We start from the raw sequence: 19087 nt of genomic DNA on the forward strand, positions 1-19087 counted from the left end.
CAACAGTTTGCTGGGATGGTGGAAAAGGTTAGAGGCTGTTTCATGGCATGTAGGGGGGCTTGATAAACAAGCGTTAGGAAGCGGGACATAGCGATGGCATTGAGACAACTAGCAAAGCAATGATAGTAGTGAGATCCAGGGTAACGGTCATCTTGCCTGAAATCCCGCTAGGAAGAAGATCGAGTCCACGAAGAAGACGAACCCATGTAGTCGAACGTATCCTCACGATCGCAACAAAACAAGAACTATCGAGAAGAAGCACAACCGGAAAGAAGCAAACAACATGGTAAACACACAACACATAAGCATGACATGATGCTCATCCAAGTATGATGCATGACAAGGACACATGATGCTACTCATGGCAAGAGAGGATGCATACAAGAACAACACATCAAAGCAAGTTTAAATGAGGCCGGAAACAACATATAACAATTCCGGTAAGTCCTCATATGCAAATTTCGAAATTGATCCAGATATTAATAACACATAATGTTGAAGTTGTTAAATAGCAAGTTAAATTGTACCAACATCATCTACGCGTCTTTCTAGTCAAGTTACATATAAAGTTGTTTTAATTCAGAGCTACGGTCTAAAAGATATGACCAAAACAGGTTAAACATGGCATTGATGCAAATGCAAGCAAAACACAAACACAAGCACCCCAAAACATGAATGCAACAAGGTAACATGAAACCACATGCAAAACTAAGCAAGTTTCATGTAGAGCATGCTCAAAATGGAGCAACGTTTCAACATATACACTCAATACAAGTTTCAAACACAATCTGCCCAAAACTGCAACTAAACACTTTGCAATCAAGGAAACAAAATGCTACAAGAAACATATGGGCATAAACATGATATGCGCTCAAAGTACAGATTAAATGCTTAAAATAACATCAAGGTTCAGGTTCATAGGCATCAGGATTAATACAATATGATAAATGCAAAAAACAACTTTATAGCACAGATTATGACTTGGCGAAAAACAGGGCATGCAAGTGAGCAGAAATAACATGTCGACAAGTTGAAGGCATGAAACAATGAGGCTATAGTGCAACAACATAACAAGAAAAGGCATGGCATTAAAGTACAGGTTAAACATGGCAAAACATGGTTATTTAGTATCTCCATATAACCTCTAGATCAATGGCATTCATCAAGACAAAGAAGCAAGTCATAACAGATTCCCAGACTTGGTTAAATAAACTGAACATGGCAGGAATAGTGACAAGTAGGCATGTTTGCGAGCTTGTACAACTCACCATAAAACATTTCATGGCAAGTGAATGAAAGCAACAACAAGAAGGAATATTTGCGCAACTACTCATGTCAAGAACATGGTCATAGGATGCATATAACACTAGCTAATCACATGGCAAGAATGAACTTAATGTTAATAGACTGACAGCAACATTATTTAGCAATTTGTGAGCATGAAAACAACAAGCTACAGCAGGCCATAATTGCAAACAAGGGCATGGATGGATAGAGCATAACAATATCTACAAAACATCCTTACTGAGCATCTCCACATTATGCATGGATTCACTTGTAGCACCAAGTTAACATGGCAACATAATGTAACAATTACAGACTTAGCAGAAATCAATAAGTCACAGAAATCAGCAACAACAAGTACCCTACTTTGCATGCTAGTCACCACAGGGCACATAAAAATACATGGATTGCACCACTGTAAACATGGCATGAGTGTGCTTCTAAAACATGTTGACATGTTGCTCAAAAGATAGACACACAAAATGCTATGAAAAAGACAAATCAACAAGTTACAACAGTTTTCAGCAGTTTATATCATTTAGCACTTTTGCGATGATGATCAAGGCATCAAAATGAACAGTAACATGCATGCAAACTATACCACCATGTAGATCACTCGGAGATGAACAATTTGACATATCACATACGCAAAACAGAGCACCATGTACAAAGGTATGATATGATGAAGATGCACACATATGATGAAAACTCAGGGACTTAGACGAAAATTCAACCTCGCGGAGTGGATCGGGCGCGGTGCAGATCGAGTCGGAGCGGATCGTGTCGATGCAGGGGAGGCCGGCCGCGGCAGAGCTCCGGCAGGTGCCAGCGGGAGCGGGACGGGGCGGCGATGGCGGATCCAGGCGGCGTCAGCCCGGATCAGGCCGGAGTCAGCGGTGGCGAGCGTCGGGGCGTTCGGGAGGCGACGGCAGTGCGGGCGCGTGCTCCGGGTGACGAGAAGGACGAGGTGGCAGTGGTGACCGCCGGACGGGGTGGCGCGGAGAGCGCCTCTGGCAAGCGGCCGGGCGAAGGCGGCGGCGAACGAAGGAGACGGGCGCGGGCGCGCGGGGGGCGATGCGGGAGCCGGCCGGTCGGACCTGCGCGGGCCCGCGATGGGCTCGGGTGTGCTACAATGGAGGGTGGCAGGGAAACACGTGGCACGCATTGACGGGTCCGGGGCGGCGGCGGGATGCGTCGGGCCGTCGGCAGACTTGTCCATCGGCACGGAGGAGGTGGGATATAGGGTTTTGCCCGCAAATTGTGGAGGGGGAGGCTTATTTATAGGTGGAGGGAGCTAGGAGAGGGCTATTGAGGTGCGGTTTTCGCCCACAGGATCTTGATCCAATGACGGAGAGCATGGAGGGGGTTTAGATGTGCTAGTGGGCTGTTGTGGAGGGGTGCTCGGCTGGAAAGAGAGAGGGGTTTCACGGTTACATGGTTAACCGTTGGGGGCATCAAACGACCTCCAGATGGAACGGAATTTGAGAGGCGGTCTACCGGTGATGTACCAAGGCTACTCGACAAATCTCGGCCCATTTTGAGTACGTTTTTCTCCTGCTCACGAAACAAGACCTTCGAGGTGCGACGGGTGCATGTGAGAGTGTCGGATTCCGAAACGGATAATGGAGAAATCGGATGCAAGTTTTGAAAAACATGCAGATGAAATGCACATGATGACATGTCAAAGAGCAACATGCAAGCGAATGACATGGTAATGATGGTGAATAACTGTAAGACACCTGGCGCATCGGACTCGGGGCGTCACAACTCTCCTCCACTAACAAAAGATCTTGTCCCGAGATCTTAGGAACGAGATGGAAGTGAAACAGGGTGAGGTAAAACAAGAGCTGAAGAGAGAAGAAGAACAAAGTCGAGAAAACTCGAGTTGAAAAGAGGAATGATGAATATGATGAGAATCAAAAGCTCAAGGAATAAAATATACTCTGAAACCACTCCTGTCAGAACAAGATATAAAAGGAATAAGAACAAAAGAATTGTGATAACATCTCGGTTGGACATGGAATGGAATAGAACAAGAACTTGACACAATGGATCGATACCTGATGAGAGGAACAACACAATGCCTCCGGAAGAATTAAAAGAGTCGAATGAAATGAACAAAGAAGAAAATGACAACTTCTATCCCAATTGAGTTTGAAAAGCATCCTTACGAAGAAGGGTTGAACGAAGTTGTTGGATATTCAACAACGACATGAATAAGCTTATTGTGGGCTTTTGGAAAACATCTCAAAACTTGAGGTGAAAGTATGCCACAACCGAATGCTTGAATAGATGAGAAGCATGAAGAAATGCAAAACTTTACTTCAAAAGAATACAGAGAATTATTTGCACTTCGAGACGCAAGAAGAAAAGATACTTGCACTCCTCCAACAAGAATCTTGATGAACACTTGCAGAATGAATTAACTCCTGCTGAACCACCATGAAGAACTCCGATGACAAAAGGATGATGAGATAGAATTCAAGGATGAAAAGAATAAGATTAAAGCCTTGCGATGATTTAGACGGGGGTTCCGATGAGATGCCCGAGGAAACTTTGAACTCCAGAAAAGAAAAGATGAAAACACTTGGGATTATAGTTTATTCATCATGAACAAATTCCGAAGGAAGGGATTACTCAACTTGATGAAAGAAGAATAATAATTATGTTATGCTTATCCTTCATCAATTAAATTGATGAGAAGCAATGGCTTTGCATACTACTTATTCGCGTTGGAAAAGATTAAGGGGAGGTATAGTGCAAAACTTGAGAAGGTCTTCAATGAACCACTGGTAGGATTGAAAAGAAACGAATGAATTGATATGATAAGAACGGAAGTGAAAATCTTAAACGAACCAACGTGAGAATTTGAGAATGAATAAAGAAAGAGAATTCTTCGCCGGGAAGAATTATAGAAAGAACGAAGGTACTTGAGGAAATTTAGAGACAAGAGAATGAAGAGATCGTGAACTGATTAAAGAATACTTGACAGATGCTCCGGGATAATTGGATAACGATAGCTGGAATGTGAGGACAAAGATTTTTTCTGGAATGATGGCTTTCGGTGAAATGAAACGGAAAACATCTATTGAAATACTCCGGATGGGTAAGGAAGGAATCGCACGGTTGGAAAAAATTTGAGAGGATAACATCAAGCTAGCACCACAAATCTCCAAGAGAACGGGCAAGATTTAGAGGAAAACTCTTTTTCGGTCTTCAAATGTTGATAATGACGACGAGGAACACCTCCAAAATTGTTGAGGTACTCCGGGAGAATGAAAAGCGAAGAGGTTGAGCCAACAATGAAAATAATTTGAAATCGATCTTAGAAAAGCATCTGACTGATGAATTTCATTCCTACTTCAAACTTCGAAAAAATTTGAGAATAACTTCGAGAAAATTAGAAGAGTCGGGTAAGATCCTGGGAAAAGACTTGTGGGTTAGGGCCTACTAAAAGAAAATACCGTTGGAAAGGATTGTTTGAATGAAAACTGACACACCGACACGATTGATAGACTTGAGTGAGGTGACAGCCTCGAATTAATTGAGCGCAAAGACGAATCTTTTGAGATGTCTTCATCACTCCGGAACAATTAAATGGCGAGAGGCGAACGAGCAAGGGGAAACATTTCAGTCAAGGAAAAGAATACGATTAATCCGAAAAAACTAGAATTGAATCCACTGGAAAGAAAACGAAACAAATAATGATTAAGTAGACGAGAATTCACCAGTTGAGACAATTGAGGAAAGACTGAAGAGGCTCCGCATGATAGAAATTGATGCTCGAATAGAGGCTCAGACTCCGGGAAGAAAAGGGGGTGGGAGGGTGGGAAAAACAAAGGCAACTTGGAGCGGGGAATCGATGAATAACTTGAAGAGAAAAGCACCGGTTGAAATAATCGGGGAAAGAATGCAAAGGCTTCACACAAGTAGGATGGATACTCGATTACGGACTCCGGCTCTGAGAAGAAAAAGGGTGGGCGGGTGGGAAAACAAAAAAACTTCGTACTCCGTGAAGTAAAAGGGGTGGGTGGGAAAAAGAAAGACAACATCAGACAACATTGTTTCACTTCGGACGAGAAAACAATGTCGTTGAGAAAGAACTAAGGATTGATCTTGGAAAAGATAAAGTGTGTCGAATCAACTCGAAGAGAAGTGCGCCGGATGAAAAGAGCTGACAACACAACAATCAAAAAACTAACTGTGTGGTCCTAAAAAAATTTGAAGGGGAATAGAAGTAATTCAGAACACCTACGTCAAGATTTCTCAACAGAGCGACGAAGGGGTTGAGGAGTAAAAAGAATTCCTACTCTCCAATATAACTAGACTCCGAAAAAGTTTTCTTCTAGACTCGACAACGGCCAAACTATACGATCAAACAAGGGGGCTCCTATGGTCGCTCGAGGCTCTGATACCAACTTGTCTCGCCCAATATGCGACTCTATCCTAAAGGAACTCGAAGGTCCCACCAAGGATAGGACCGCATATTGACACCCATTTGCAAGGTGGATATCATTACATCGTACCATTACATAATAGTTCGGGATATATACAAATGGCATACAACTGCCACAAGAATACATCAAACATCATACATGAGAACAACAACCGACTACGGATGAAACACAAACAAAAACTTCAACGACATCCACCCTGCTAGCCCAGGATACCGACCAGGAACCTAACCCAAGATTGACGAAGAAGAAGAACTCCAAAACAAAAGAACATCGCTCTCACCTCATGATCATGACATTATCTGTACCTGCCACTGTTGTTGTAGTAATCTATGAGCCACGAGGACTCAGCAATCCCATTACCATGGGTATCAAGACTAGTAAAGCTTAATGGGTATGGAAAGGATAAGTGGTGAGGTTGCAGCAACGACTAGGAATTGTATGGTGGCTAACTTATGAGTACAAGAGTAAGATGAGAAACTACGCAAATGGTCGCAAACTAGTAATGATCAATAAGTGATCCTGAACTACTTATGCTCAAACATAACCCAGCTGTGTTCTCCTCTCGAACTTCCCCGAAAAGAGATAGTCACGGTTACGCACGCGGTTGGTGTATTTTAACTTAGTTTACTTCAAGTTCACTACAACCGGATATTAACAAATTCCCATCTACCACATAATCGCGGGCACGACTCTCGAAAGTTTAAACCCTGCAGGGGTGTCCCAACTTAGCCCATGACAAGCTCACGATTCGCGGAGACAATCCTCCATCGTTGGACCCTCCGATCAGACTCGGAATCCTGGTGCACAAGACATTTCGACAATGGTAAAACAAATCCAGCAAGACCTCCTGACGTGCCGACACCCTGTTAGTAGCCGCGCGTATCTAGTCTCAGGCCATGATGGATGAGCGACGCGTATAGGTGCCAAAATACCCTAAGTTGCCAAGGGGCGGCCCCGCACAGTGCTCTAGTTTGGCACCAACACCATCGACACTGCCCCCCTGTATGTAGAAAAGAATCCTCGGGTTCATGGCGCCCTATGCCAATTAATTGTTTAGTTCAATATTATTATGGCAAATGTTAAAACCAATGTTGGGCCTTGCTGGAAGAGTTTTATTCAATGCGAACTATCACGAGGGGCCCATAAACCCTCATCGTGTTAGGGACACAAAATCAAGGAACATAACACCGGTATGACGGATACTAGGGCGGCAAGAGTGGTACAAAACACCAGGCAAAAGGCCGAGCCTTCGACCCTCTACCAAGTATATATGTGCATTAATTAAATAAGAGATATTGTGATATCCCATGATATCCATGTCCCAACATGGAACCACCTGCAACTAGCAACGCTATAAGAGGGGATGAGCGACACGGTAACATAGCCAAACAACAGTTTGCTGGGATGGTGGAAAAGGTTAGAGGCTGTTTCATGGCATGTAGGGGGGCTTGATAAACAAGCGTTAGGAAGCGGGACATAGCGATGGCATTGAGACAACTAGCAAAGCAATGATAGTAGTGAGATCCAGGGTAACGGTCATCTTGCCTGAAATCCCGCTAGGAAGAAGATCGAGTCCACGAAGAAGACGAACCCATGTAGTCGAACGTATCCTCACGATCGCAACAAAATAAGAACTATCGAGAAGAAGCACAACCGGAAAGAAGCAAACAACATGGTAAACACACAACACATAAGCATGACATGATGCTCATCCAAGTATGATGCATGACAAGGACACATGATGCTACTCATGGCAAGAGAGGATGCATACAAGAACAACACATCAAAGCAAGTTTAAATGAGGCCAGAAACAACATATAACAATTCCGGTAAGTCCTCATATGCAAATTTCGAAATTGGTCCAGATCTGAATAACACATAATGTTGAAGTTGTTAAACAGCAAGTTTAACTGCACCAAGATGATCTACGCGTCTTTCTAGTCAAGTTACATATAAACTTCGTTTAATTCGAAGCTACGACCTAGAAGATATGACCAAAACAAGTTAAACATGGCATTGATGCAAATGCAAGAAAAACACAATCACAAGCACCCCAAAACATGAATGCAACAAGGTAACATGAAACTACATGCAAAACTAAGCAAGTTTCATGTAGATCATGCTCAAAATGGAGCAACGGTTCGACACATACACTCAATACAAGTTTCAAACACAATTTGTCCAAAACAACAACTAAGAACTTTGCAATCTAGGAAACAACATGCTACAAGAAACATATGGGCATAAACATGACATGCACTCAAAGTATAGATTACATGCTTCAAATAACATCAAGGTTCATGTTCATAGGCATCAGGATTAATCCAATATGATAAATGCAAAAAGCAACTTTATAACACAGATTATGACTTAGCGAAAAACATGGCCAACAAGTGAGCGGAAATAACATGTTGACAAGTTGAACGCATGAAACAATGAGGCTACAGTGCAACAACATAACAAGAAAAATCATGCCATTAAAGTACATGTTAAACATGGCAAAACATAGTGAAATAAACTAAACATGCCAGAAACAACGACAAGTAGGCATGTTTGCGAGCTTGTGCAACTCACCACAAAGCATTTCATGGCATGTGAATGTAACCAACAACAAGAATGAATATTTGCGCAACTACTCATGTCAAGAACATGGTCATAGTATGCATATAACACTAGCTAATCACATGGCAAGAATGAACTTATTGTTAATAGACTGACAACAACATTATTTAGCAATTTGAGAGCATGAAAACAACAAGCTACAACAGGCCATAATTGCAAACAAGGGCATGGATGGATAGAGCACAACAATATCTACAAAGCATCCTTACTGAGCATCTCCAGATTATGCATGGATTCACTTGCAGCACCAAGTTAACATGGCAACATAATGTAACAGTTATAGACCTAGCAGAAATTAACAAGTCACAGAAATCAGCAACAACAAGTACCCTACTTTGCATGCTTGTGCTAGTCACCACAGGGAACATAAAACTACATGGATTGCACCACTATAAAGATGGCATGAATGTGCTTCTAAGACATGTTGACATGTTGCTCAAAAGATAGACACACAAAAAGCTATGAAAAAGACAAATCAGCAAGTTACAACAGTTTTCAACAGTTTATATCATTTAGCACTTTTGCAACGATGATTAAGGCACCAAAATGAATAGCAACATGCATGCAAACTATACCACCATGTAGAGCACTCGGAGATGAACAATTTGACATATCACACACGCAAAACAGAGAAAAATGCACAAAGGTATGATATGATGAAGATGCACACATATGCTGAAAACTCAGGCACTTGGATGAAAATTTAACCTCGCGGAGTGGATCGGGCGCGGTGCGGATCAGGTCGGAGCGGATCGGGTCGAGGCAGGGGAGGCCGGCCGCGGCAGAGCTTCGGTGTGGTGCCAGCAGGAGCAGGACGGGGCGGCGATGACGGATCCAGGCGGCGCCATCCCGGATCAGGCCGGAGTCAATGGCGGCGAGTGGTAGGGCGCTCAGGAGGCGACGGCGGCGCGGGCACGTGCTCCAGGCGACGGGAAGGAAGAGGTGGCGGCGGCGCCCGGTGGATGGGGTGGCGCGGCGAACGGCTTCGGCAGGCGGCCAGGCGAAGGCAGCAGCGGACGAAGGAGACGGGCGGCAGCGCGCAGGGCGCGATGCGGGAGCCGGCCGGTTGGACCTGCGTGAGCCTGTGATGGGCTCGGGAGGGCCGCGGTGAAGGGCAGCGGGGAAACATGTGGCACGCGCTGACTGGTCCAGGGCGATGGCTGGATGCGTCCGTCCCTTGGCGGACTTGTCCAGCGGCGTGGTTGAGGTGGGATCTAGCGTTTTTCCCACAAATTGTGGAGGGGGACGGTTATTTATAGGTGGAGGGAGCTAGGAGAGGGCTATTGAGGGGCGGTTTTCGCCCACACGATCGTGATCCAACGACGGAGAGCATGGAGTGGGCTTAGATGGGCTAGTGGGCTGTTGTGGATGGGTGATGGGCTGCATAGAGAGAGGGGTTTCGTGGTTACATGGTTAAACGTTGGGGCATCAAATGACCTCCAAATGGAACGAAATTTGAGAGGCGGTCTACTGGTGATGTACCAAGGCCACTCGACAAATCTTGGACCATTCCGAGAGCGTTTTTCTCCCGCTCATGAAACAAGACCTGCGAGGTGCGACGGGTGCATGTGAGTGTCGGATTCCGAAACGGACAACAGAGAAAAAGACCGAATGCAAGTTTTGAAAAACATGTAGATGAAATACACATGATGACATGGCAAAGAGCAACAGCAAGCGAATGACATGGCAATGACGGCGAATTACTAGAAGACACCTGGCGCATCAGACTTGGGGCGTCACAAGTGATGCATATAACTGCCTCCAAATGTGAGCAAAGGGATCGCACATGTCTGTATTGACTGGAACGAGAATGCAATAGCACAGTAAGAATTAAGGCCACGATGATGCGATCGTAGTGGTGGTTACAGGAGGCAATAAGAAAGATGCATCCATCAACGTACGACCTCCTCCTCCTCGACTCAGTGCGTCGGGCCACCGACCGATGACTTAATTAGGAGCAGCTGCTTTTGTGGCGAGGTCGAGGTGCTTCTCAACAAAGGAGTCCAAGGCTTCCAGCCAGTTGATGAAGGCCAACGTCATAGCGTCCTCACCGTCCTTGTAGATACCTATGTACATGACTTCCTCATACACATGGATGTGTAGGTTGACAAATTCTTGTAGGGCGAGGCGCCTCGCAGCGAGCGCGACCTCCAGGTGGACATTCTTCATTGCATCGGCGGGCAGTCGCAGGGCCACCAATGCTTGAAAGTGGTTCTTGCCATGGAGGCCGATTAGGGTGGCAGGCAATGAGGAGCCTGGGTGCGCGGGCTGGAGGAGTACGGTTATGTCGTCTACGAGCTTCTTGACGACGGTGAACTTGTTGATGGTGGCAATGATCATCTGGTCCAACGGAGAGTCGTAGCTGGCGTCAACGATGGCCATGAACTAGCCGGTCGCCAAAACTGTCTGGAGATGATCCTCGATGCCATGCCACAAGCCAGCATCATGGACCATCTAGCACAGCCGTTGGCCGCTCGTGCGCATCACCACCATGGGTTTGCAGTGAGCACTTTTGCGCTTAGTGTAGGTGCATAGGTGCTACGATGTGATAGATGCATTGGAATGGAGGGGCGCCTTTATATGAGTGCAAACTGCATAGCATTCACATTGTGCTGCCTCTTTTCCCCGTCGTCCTCCCATTAGTTCCCTCATGCATTTAGGATGCTAATTGAAGGAGGATGCATCATTGGCCGTTCAACATTTCGGGAACTGCTACCCTCTCCCTCGTCTGCATTAAAGCCGTATCGGGAACTGTCCTGGTTTACTAGTAGCTGTCAAATCGAATAGTATTGCGCCGCCCGCTGCACGCCCGACTGAACATGCCTCCTCACCTCCATCAAACTCCTTTAAACCCGCATGAAACCAAGAAACCTACTTCGGCCACACTTCCATTCATGAGCGGACCGGAATTAAACGCAACACCGACCGAGCTCCTTCCGTCCGCCCTCAGTTTAAACAAGGCCAGACGCCGGCCAAGCTCCTACCGTCCGCCCTCTATTTAAACGACGCCAAACATCGGGCAAGAATCGCACACCTCCGCCGCTCCCCCATCTCCTCCATCACCATTTTCTCCACTCTTCCGATGGCTTCCGAGGAGCCATTCTCCGACATACTACCTGGCTGGGTGGCCCGCCGAGCTCTCTGGATACGACTGAGGCCGCTCGGCGCTTCACATACCTCACTAGGCCCGAAGAGCCAGTTGTCGCCCCAAGTCGACGCGTGGTTTAGCAACTCGCCGCTCCAGTTCAGCTCGATGAGGAATGGCGAGTTGCTCCACGCCGGCACGGCGGCACGGGCGCTGTCACTGACGTGTTGTACCGCACCACCAGTGTCTGCGTCCGTGCATCCCGTGTCTCTGGGCGCGCCTCCCATTCCTGCGGCAGTTCCATGCAGGCAGAGACAGAAGCCGGGTGCGCAGCGAGCGACGAGTTGGTGGCCAGCTTCTTCGTGTCCACCGCCATCATCGAGGAGAAGTAGAACACGGGAGGCCGCTGCCGCTAGGGGTCCCATGAAGGCCACCGCCGAGGCGACGACTGCGTATACAGGTGGTTTCTTGGCTGCTTCATCTCTTGCGAGGACCTTCGACGACCCCGCAAGTGTCCGCCGGACATGAGGAAGACAAAGGGATCCGCGGGCGGCCATTTAGATTAGGTATTAATTATACCACGAGAGCCGGATTAGCGTCGCTTAGTTTATGTAAATGTAATGAAATCCTTCATGTTTATATGAAGATCCAGCTTTTTTATACGAAATCCTTCATGCTTATATAAAATCAGTCCGCGTTTGCATGAATTTCCTCTGGTTGGTTAGAGTTGTGAAAATGTATGCCGCTGGCGTTGGATGTCGTCCTCCGCGGAAGGAAGCGGGAGGAAATTTGTTGGTTGCCGTTGGAGAATAATAGTAACATGCAATCCATTTGAGTTAATTAAGTGTATGATTCTCCCTCTATAAAAAAGTTAATTGCATGTACAGTTTACATGACTTGCAGGGTGGCTACACATTCGTACAGAAAGTTAAAAAGAAGCAAATCCATCCTTAATATTGTATTCTAAGTACTCTGTGGGATGATACTACTCTTATAAAAATAGAGTTGGTGATGATGGTGTGCGTGCCATCCTGCAATATAAGCCGTCCGATTTATATCTGACGGATAGGAAGGAAACTATGGCAATTTTGCAAAAATATACCCACACCCCTCTCCACATTTGGAAATAAGTCCTTCCCTCGTTTATTCTTTTCTCTCACAAGATAAACTACTCATACAAATGCATCTTGATGTTTCGTGCAACACACGGGCATGTTCCTAGTATACTCTTATAAAAACAGAGTTGGTGATGATGGTCTGTCTACCATACTGCAATATAGGCCACCCGATCTATCTCTGACGGATAGGAAGGAAGTTATTGCAATTTTGCAAAAAGATACCCACACCCCTCTCAACATTTGCAAATAAGGCCTTGCCTTGTTCATCCTTTTCTCTCACAAGATAAACTACTTATACAAATGCATCTTGATGTTCCGTGCAATGCACGAGCATCTTGCTAGTTTCTTTTTTAAATAGTTACTTCGATAATTTGGTTGAAGTGATATATTTTATGTCTGCCCTGAATGATCTCAAATTCGCTAGTAGTAACAAAGAAAAGGCTGCCTTGTTAAATAACAGAAAACAAGGTGAAAACTATCACATGAGGCCGGTAAAAGCAAGGCACACTGGGTTCAGCGTCATCGTCACTACAGTTGTGCGCACGTGAGAAGTCTACATATCAAGGGGGCTATGGAGAGAAAGACATATCGAGTGTGTGTGAGCGAGGCACAGAGACACAACTAGTGTGTGTGTGTGTTTGTTTGAGAGTGAAGCCAATTGATAGACTAAAATCAGGATCGAGTTGACACCCTTCTACTGTCATTGTTGGGTGGGTGGGGGGGGGTTGGGGAGGGGGGAGGGAGAGAAAGACATATCGAGAGTGTGCGCGCGGTTGGCACACAGGCACAACTAGCGTGTGTGTGTGAGTGTTTGAGAGAGAAGCCAATACATAGATTAGTATCAAGATCGAGGTGTCACCCTACTCCTTCGGTGTGGGGAAGTGGGTGTGTGTGGGGGGCGGGGGGGGGGGCAATGACACTTAGATATAGGGAGAAGGAGTTTGTGTGATACATATCTATATTAAGGGATAGGTAGATAGCATGTGTAAGAGGCATACATAAAGCATCACGGAGATAAACAAGCGGTGCGTGCGCGTGTGTGTGAGCGAAATCTCAAAACAAAAGGTGCTCTGCTGGAATCCCATTGTATGTATTCATATGGTTTCGATATTTGATTAACCTTATGCATATGTGTGCGATACATAGTTATACTTTGAGACATTAGTGGCAGTGGGTGGGCGGAATTAAAGGGGTGGGCGTGTTCGACAGAGAGAGCGTGTGTGTTTTTCTGTGAGAGACTTGTAGGACGGGGTAGAAAGACGAATTCTAACCTTGACGGAGGGAGAGAAACACACAAAGTGCGCGTGTGTGATTCCGATGCCAACGGAGAAATGAGATATGTATGCGTGTGAGAGAGATTGCACAATTCATTCACGTATCACTATCTAGCGACCGTGGACGTGCATCGCTTGAACATAAATCAATATCTACTTCGTATCGTGGCCAAAGATACAATATCGATTCAACGCTATAAAGATTGTACACTCACATATCACATTTTTTTTGTAGATATTCCTTTTCAATTGTGCATGCCAAATTTTGAGTGATGTTTCTTCGAACAACCATTGTAGTTATCATGTAGATGCACCATTGTTAGTTTTGCATTCATTTCCATTAGTCTTGGATGATTTAAGGTTCTATTATGAAGTAATATATGTATATTCATATGTGAATTCAACGGGTACACATTTTTTGAAATGGAGGCCATGTAATCATATGAGGTAATACTTTTAAGTAGCGGACTACAATATCCATTTGTCGCGGGAATCCACGGCCACCTATGGGACTAGAGGGCCCCTTGCTGGTTCGGTAGGGGGGACGTCCCATTGCACAAAGAGCAGATGAGCGTGGGGCAGCACCGCAGAGATCACACAGGCAATTTTACACAGGTTCGGGCCGCCGTGAGGCGTAAAACCCTACTACTGCTTTGGTGGATTGATGGTGGAAGAGTGGTGGTGGAGCGTAGTACACTTGCCCGGCAAGGGCGGTAGTGGCTACGTGCATATCGGTGTGTTTGTTATCCAACCTTATAACCCTTTCTTCGGTCGCCATGGGCCTCCTTTTATAGGTTAAGGGGTCACCACAATGGCAAAGTAGTCATTATGCACTGATAAGATAGCAAACAGTGCTATCATACCTAACTCTCCAGGCTGACATGGTGTATTAAATGCACTGCTTAACGTCACATCATTGGTTGCCCGGCAAGCCTTGTCGGCCTATTTTGCCAGCTTCACACATGCTCGCTTGACACGTCGCAGGGCGGGTGTTGTTCCTAGGCATCTTCCATAGAGAAAAGCTGCCATGTGGCGAATGGCTACCACTTAGTCACTTTGTGGCTTGACACCGCACTGATTGACGACGCGCACTGGTACAACGACGTGCTAAACAAATGATTTTTAACCCCTTTCCGCGACGCCATTTGGAACCGTCGCCAAGTGAGTGTGGGCGATTGGGGGTCCTTCCCACATGACCCAGAAATCGTCACGGATAGGCCCTCCTGGGACCCAGGCTAGGGCCGTGTGCTATCGGGCAAGGCATCGGAACCCAATAATTTCCGTAGGTATGTACATCCCACATGGTGAATCTGAAAGTGCGTTATATCGACTAGAGGGGGGTGAATAGGTGATATTTATGAAAGTCTTCAAAACTTGGGAGTTATGAAGACAAACAGTGAAGATTATGCCTATTACTATGCAGCGGAAGTTAGATTACACTAGGCCAGCCATGGTCATGTATTCAATAGAGTGAAAGCACAGTGACAAACAGCTTCAGTGTAATAAGGATCAAGTAGGAAGAAGTTATGAAGCCAAACAGATCATGCATTCACGTTGTGAAGACAAATGATAAAGCAAGCACGCAATGACTTCACAATGAGTAACAGCAAGAGAAGGAAGTGAAGATGAAACCAGTGACTCGTTGAAGACAATGATATGTTGGACCAATTCCAGTTGCTGTGACAACTGTACGTCTGGTTGGAGTGGCTAGGTATTTAAACCTTAGGACACACAGTCCCGGACACCCAGTCCTGAACACACAGTTCAGGACACCAAGTCCTCACCGTAATCTCCTTGAGCTAAGGTCACTTAGTCCTCGCCCAATCACTCTGGTAAGTCTTCAAGGTAGACTCCCAAACCTTCACAGACTTCGTTCACTGGCAATCCACAATGTCTCTTGGATGCTCTGAACGCGACGCCTAACCGTCTGGAGGATTCACAGTCCTCAAGTGTAATAAGTCTTCAGATCACACAGACAAGAAGACTTAAGTGATGCCCAATTTACTCTGGCTCTGGGTGGTTAGGGCTTTTCTCCTCACTAGGAATTTTCTCTCAAAGGCTTCGAGGTGGGTTGCTCTCAAACGACAAAAGCTGTGCACTGAAATCTGAGCAGCCAACTGTTTATGGTTGTGGGGGTGGGCTATTTATAGCCACTTGGCAACCCGACCTGATTTGTCCGAAATGACCCTGGGTCACTAAGGAACTGACACGTGTCTCAACGGTCAGATTTCGAACTCTCATGGCAACTTTACTTGGGCTACAAGCAAAGCTGACTTGTCCGGCTCTGGACAAGATTTGCTCTCATTGTCTTCACTCGAAGACATAGGTTTTTTTTGATTTAGGCATCACTTAAGTCATTCTGACTTGTTCTCCTGGACCCCACTTAACAGTACGGTGGTTCCTATGACTCAACAAAAATAAAAAGAACTACGAAAGATCTAAGTCTTCGAGTTCCATAGGCTTCATAACGTGTCTTCTGTTGTCATAGTCTTCAATGTGAATATATTCATATACCACCTTTGACTTCAATGTCTTCATTCATTTTTAGGGGTCATCTCTGGTAGTAAACCGAATCAATGAGGGACTTCTACCTGTGTTTTCCTGCAATTCTCACAAACACATTAGTCCCTCAACTAGGTTTGTCATCAATACTCCAAAACCAACTAGGGGTGGCACTAGATGCACTTACAATCTCCCCCTTTTTGGTGATTGATGACAAACTAGTTGAAGTTTTCAACGGGGAATATAAAGTGTGAAGTCTGTAAAGGAATTGTCATCATAAGTTGCAAGTGCTCCCCCTGAAGATGTGCATATAAGTTAATTTGCTTTTGGAATGCAAATGCACATGGCAGGTTGTACTTGTGGAGATCAGCTTCAGCTTATGATGACAATCTACTATGCATGTGAAAGTATATGAAGATAATAACATGCATAATGGAAAATGGACGTCTGCAGAATGAGATGAGTGCGGAATTTATCGTCGCACATGCGGAATTTATCTTCGCAAAAGGAGTGGTAAAACAAGTAGCAGACGACCATCGAGTTTTAGTGTTTACAACTCAAAAGAACCAAATGAAGCAAAACAAGAGTTGCAAACATGAAGCAAGTATAACAAAACAAGGCACCCGCCCATATTGACCCGCTTGAAGACTATAAACATCATATGCTTCTCCCCCTTTTGTCAGGAATGACCAAAAAGGTTTGAAGACATAGAGTTTTCTACGCGTTCCCAGGCACAGCAGGGTCGGTGGAGTTGTTTGGCGGTGCTGAGCTTTGAGGTGCTGAAGCGGGTGGTGGTGAAGTAGCATCATCATCTTCATCAATGATCCTCGCAGTGACGGTGGCATCACAGCCCTCCTAGGAGGTGTGGTGTCAAATTTGAAGCGCTCTATGAAGCCATCCTCTTCAAGTTTAGCTTCAGTGCAGATCATTGAGAGCCCTTTCCACGTACGACAGCAAGTCTCATGCGTAACGAAGGCATTCTTGGTGGCCAGGTTTCGAAGACGATTGACATCCACCAAGAGGCTCTTCATCTGACGTTTCAGCCAGTCGTGATGCCTATCTTGCTTTTGGTGAAGGGCCACAAGAAGCTCTCGGTCAGTGAGGACACGAGCACGCTTCTTGGGTCTTGGAGCGTTTGTGCTATCTGTGGCTTCAGTTGATGCTGGTGCACGTGTAGTGCCAGCCATAGGATCGACCCTGGACATGGCTTCAACACCTTCAACATTCTGCGTGAAGCTCTGGTGTTCGGCATTCTGAAGACTTATTGGTTGCTTGGCAGGCTCAGGGTATATTGCTTCAGCAGAGATATCCACATCTGGCAGGAAGATGCGATGGTTTCGGGCTGAGGGCTGATACGAAATTGTAGAGTGCAGTTTGATCAGCCTAATCACCCAAGGGGCTTAGATTTTTAGACCAAATAAGTCCGAGCCTGACGCAGCAAGTTGTCGTATGAAAAGATCCTGTGCATTGAAGCATTTGCCATGCATGATATAGAATATGAGAGTCTTCATTGCACCCTCAATCTTGGCATGTGGAGAGTGTCCCTTAATGGGCCAGAGAGTCCGCCGGATAATATGATATATGGTCCTAGGCAGGTACTCTAGGTCTTCAACAAAGAACTCAGTTGGATAGGGTGCATCTTGAGGCAATGGCTTCATCATTGAGAGCATCTGACTCATATTGGGTTCAGGTCTCTGAAATATGCTGTCAATAGCTTCAGAATGAAGTTGACACCCTTCCTCGAAGAATTCGCCTGGAGTGGGCAGGCCAGTGAGCTCAATGATATTGAATGCATTGGCTTCATGATGGAAATTTCCGGTCATCCACTCCAGGATCCAAGTCTTAGAATCTCTGTTGTAGCCTTTGATGTGGAGAGTGGCATAAAACTGAAGCAGAAGCTCTTCGTTCCAGTGCTCTTCATCAGTCACGAACGGCAGCAGACCCACTTGCCTGAAGCAGTCCAAAGCTTCCTCAAGACATGGCAGACCAGCAATCGCTTCAACCTCAAGGCGCTTGTGTGGGAAGATGCGACCTTGGTTGTATAAGATGCAAGAATAATAGCTGCGCTGTGAATAGCTCCAGAACCTATTTGATACAATCCTTTCCCTTGAATAGGGGTTCTTGGAGCTATCGAAAAATGTGTTGTCTGCCTTGAAGCTGTTTACATCAAGGGAGCCAGGTGCTGATGCAGGACCGGGGAACCTTGGAAGCCTTGGGACTGGCTTCTGGACATGAGGCCTGTGCTCTATGTGATAGTCAAATTGTGGACCTGCAGCAGACTCAGGAACTGAAGTGTCTGGCTCAGTGGCTTCGCTGTCCGCTGAAGCATTTGGTGGGGCGGGCTCCACATTGGCTTCAGTGTTAGTTTGAGGGACATCTTCAGGCACGTTCTCTTGGGGAATTGCATCTTGATGGAGCGAGGGAGTGAGTTCTGGAGGTGCTTCTTCATTGTCTTCGGCTGATGCAGCCGGAATTTCTGCAGACTGGACTTGAGGCCGTGGACCTTTGCGAAGCCTACGGAACGCAGACGACGCTTGTGGTGTCGGAGTGGGCTGGGCCTGAATGTCTTCTTCCTCCTGAGGGCGATCCGCCCATGACTCATCTTGTGCCATTGGCGTCAGAGGATGACCAATGCTGATGGGTTCGCTTGTTTCAAGCTGAGGAAGGGCTGCATCACCTTGCACATTGTCCTGATGACCAATGTCTTCAGCAGCTAGTGGGTCGGCTGCTGGAATATCTTCAGCA

The sequence above is a fragment of the Triticum urartu genome, chromosome 5A (genome assembly GCF_056163025.1).
Source record: "Triticum urartu cultivar PI428250 chromosome 5A, HENAU_Tu73, whole genome shotgun sequence".
Lineage (NCBI taxonomy): Eukaryota > Viridiplantae > Streptophyta > Magnoliopsida > Poales > Poaceae > Triticum > Triticum urartu.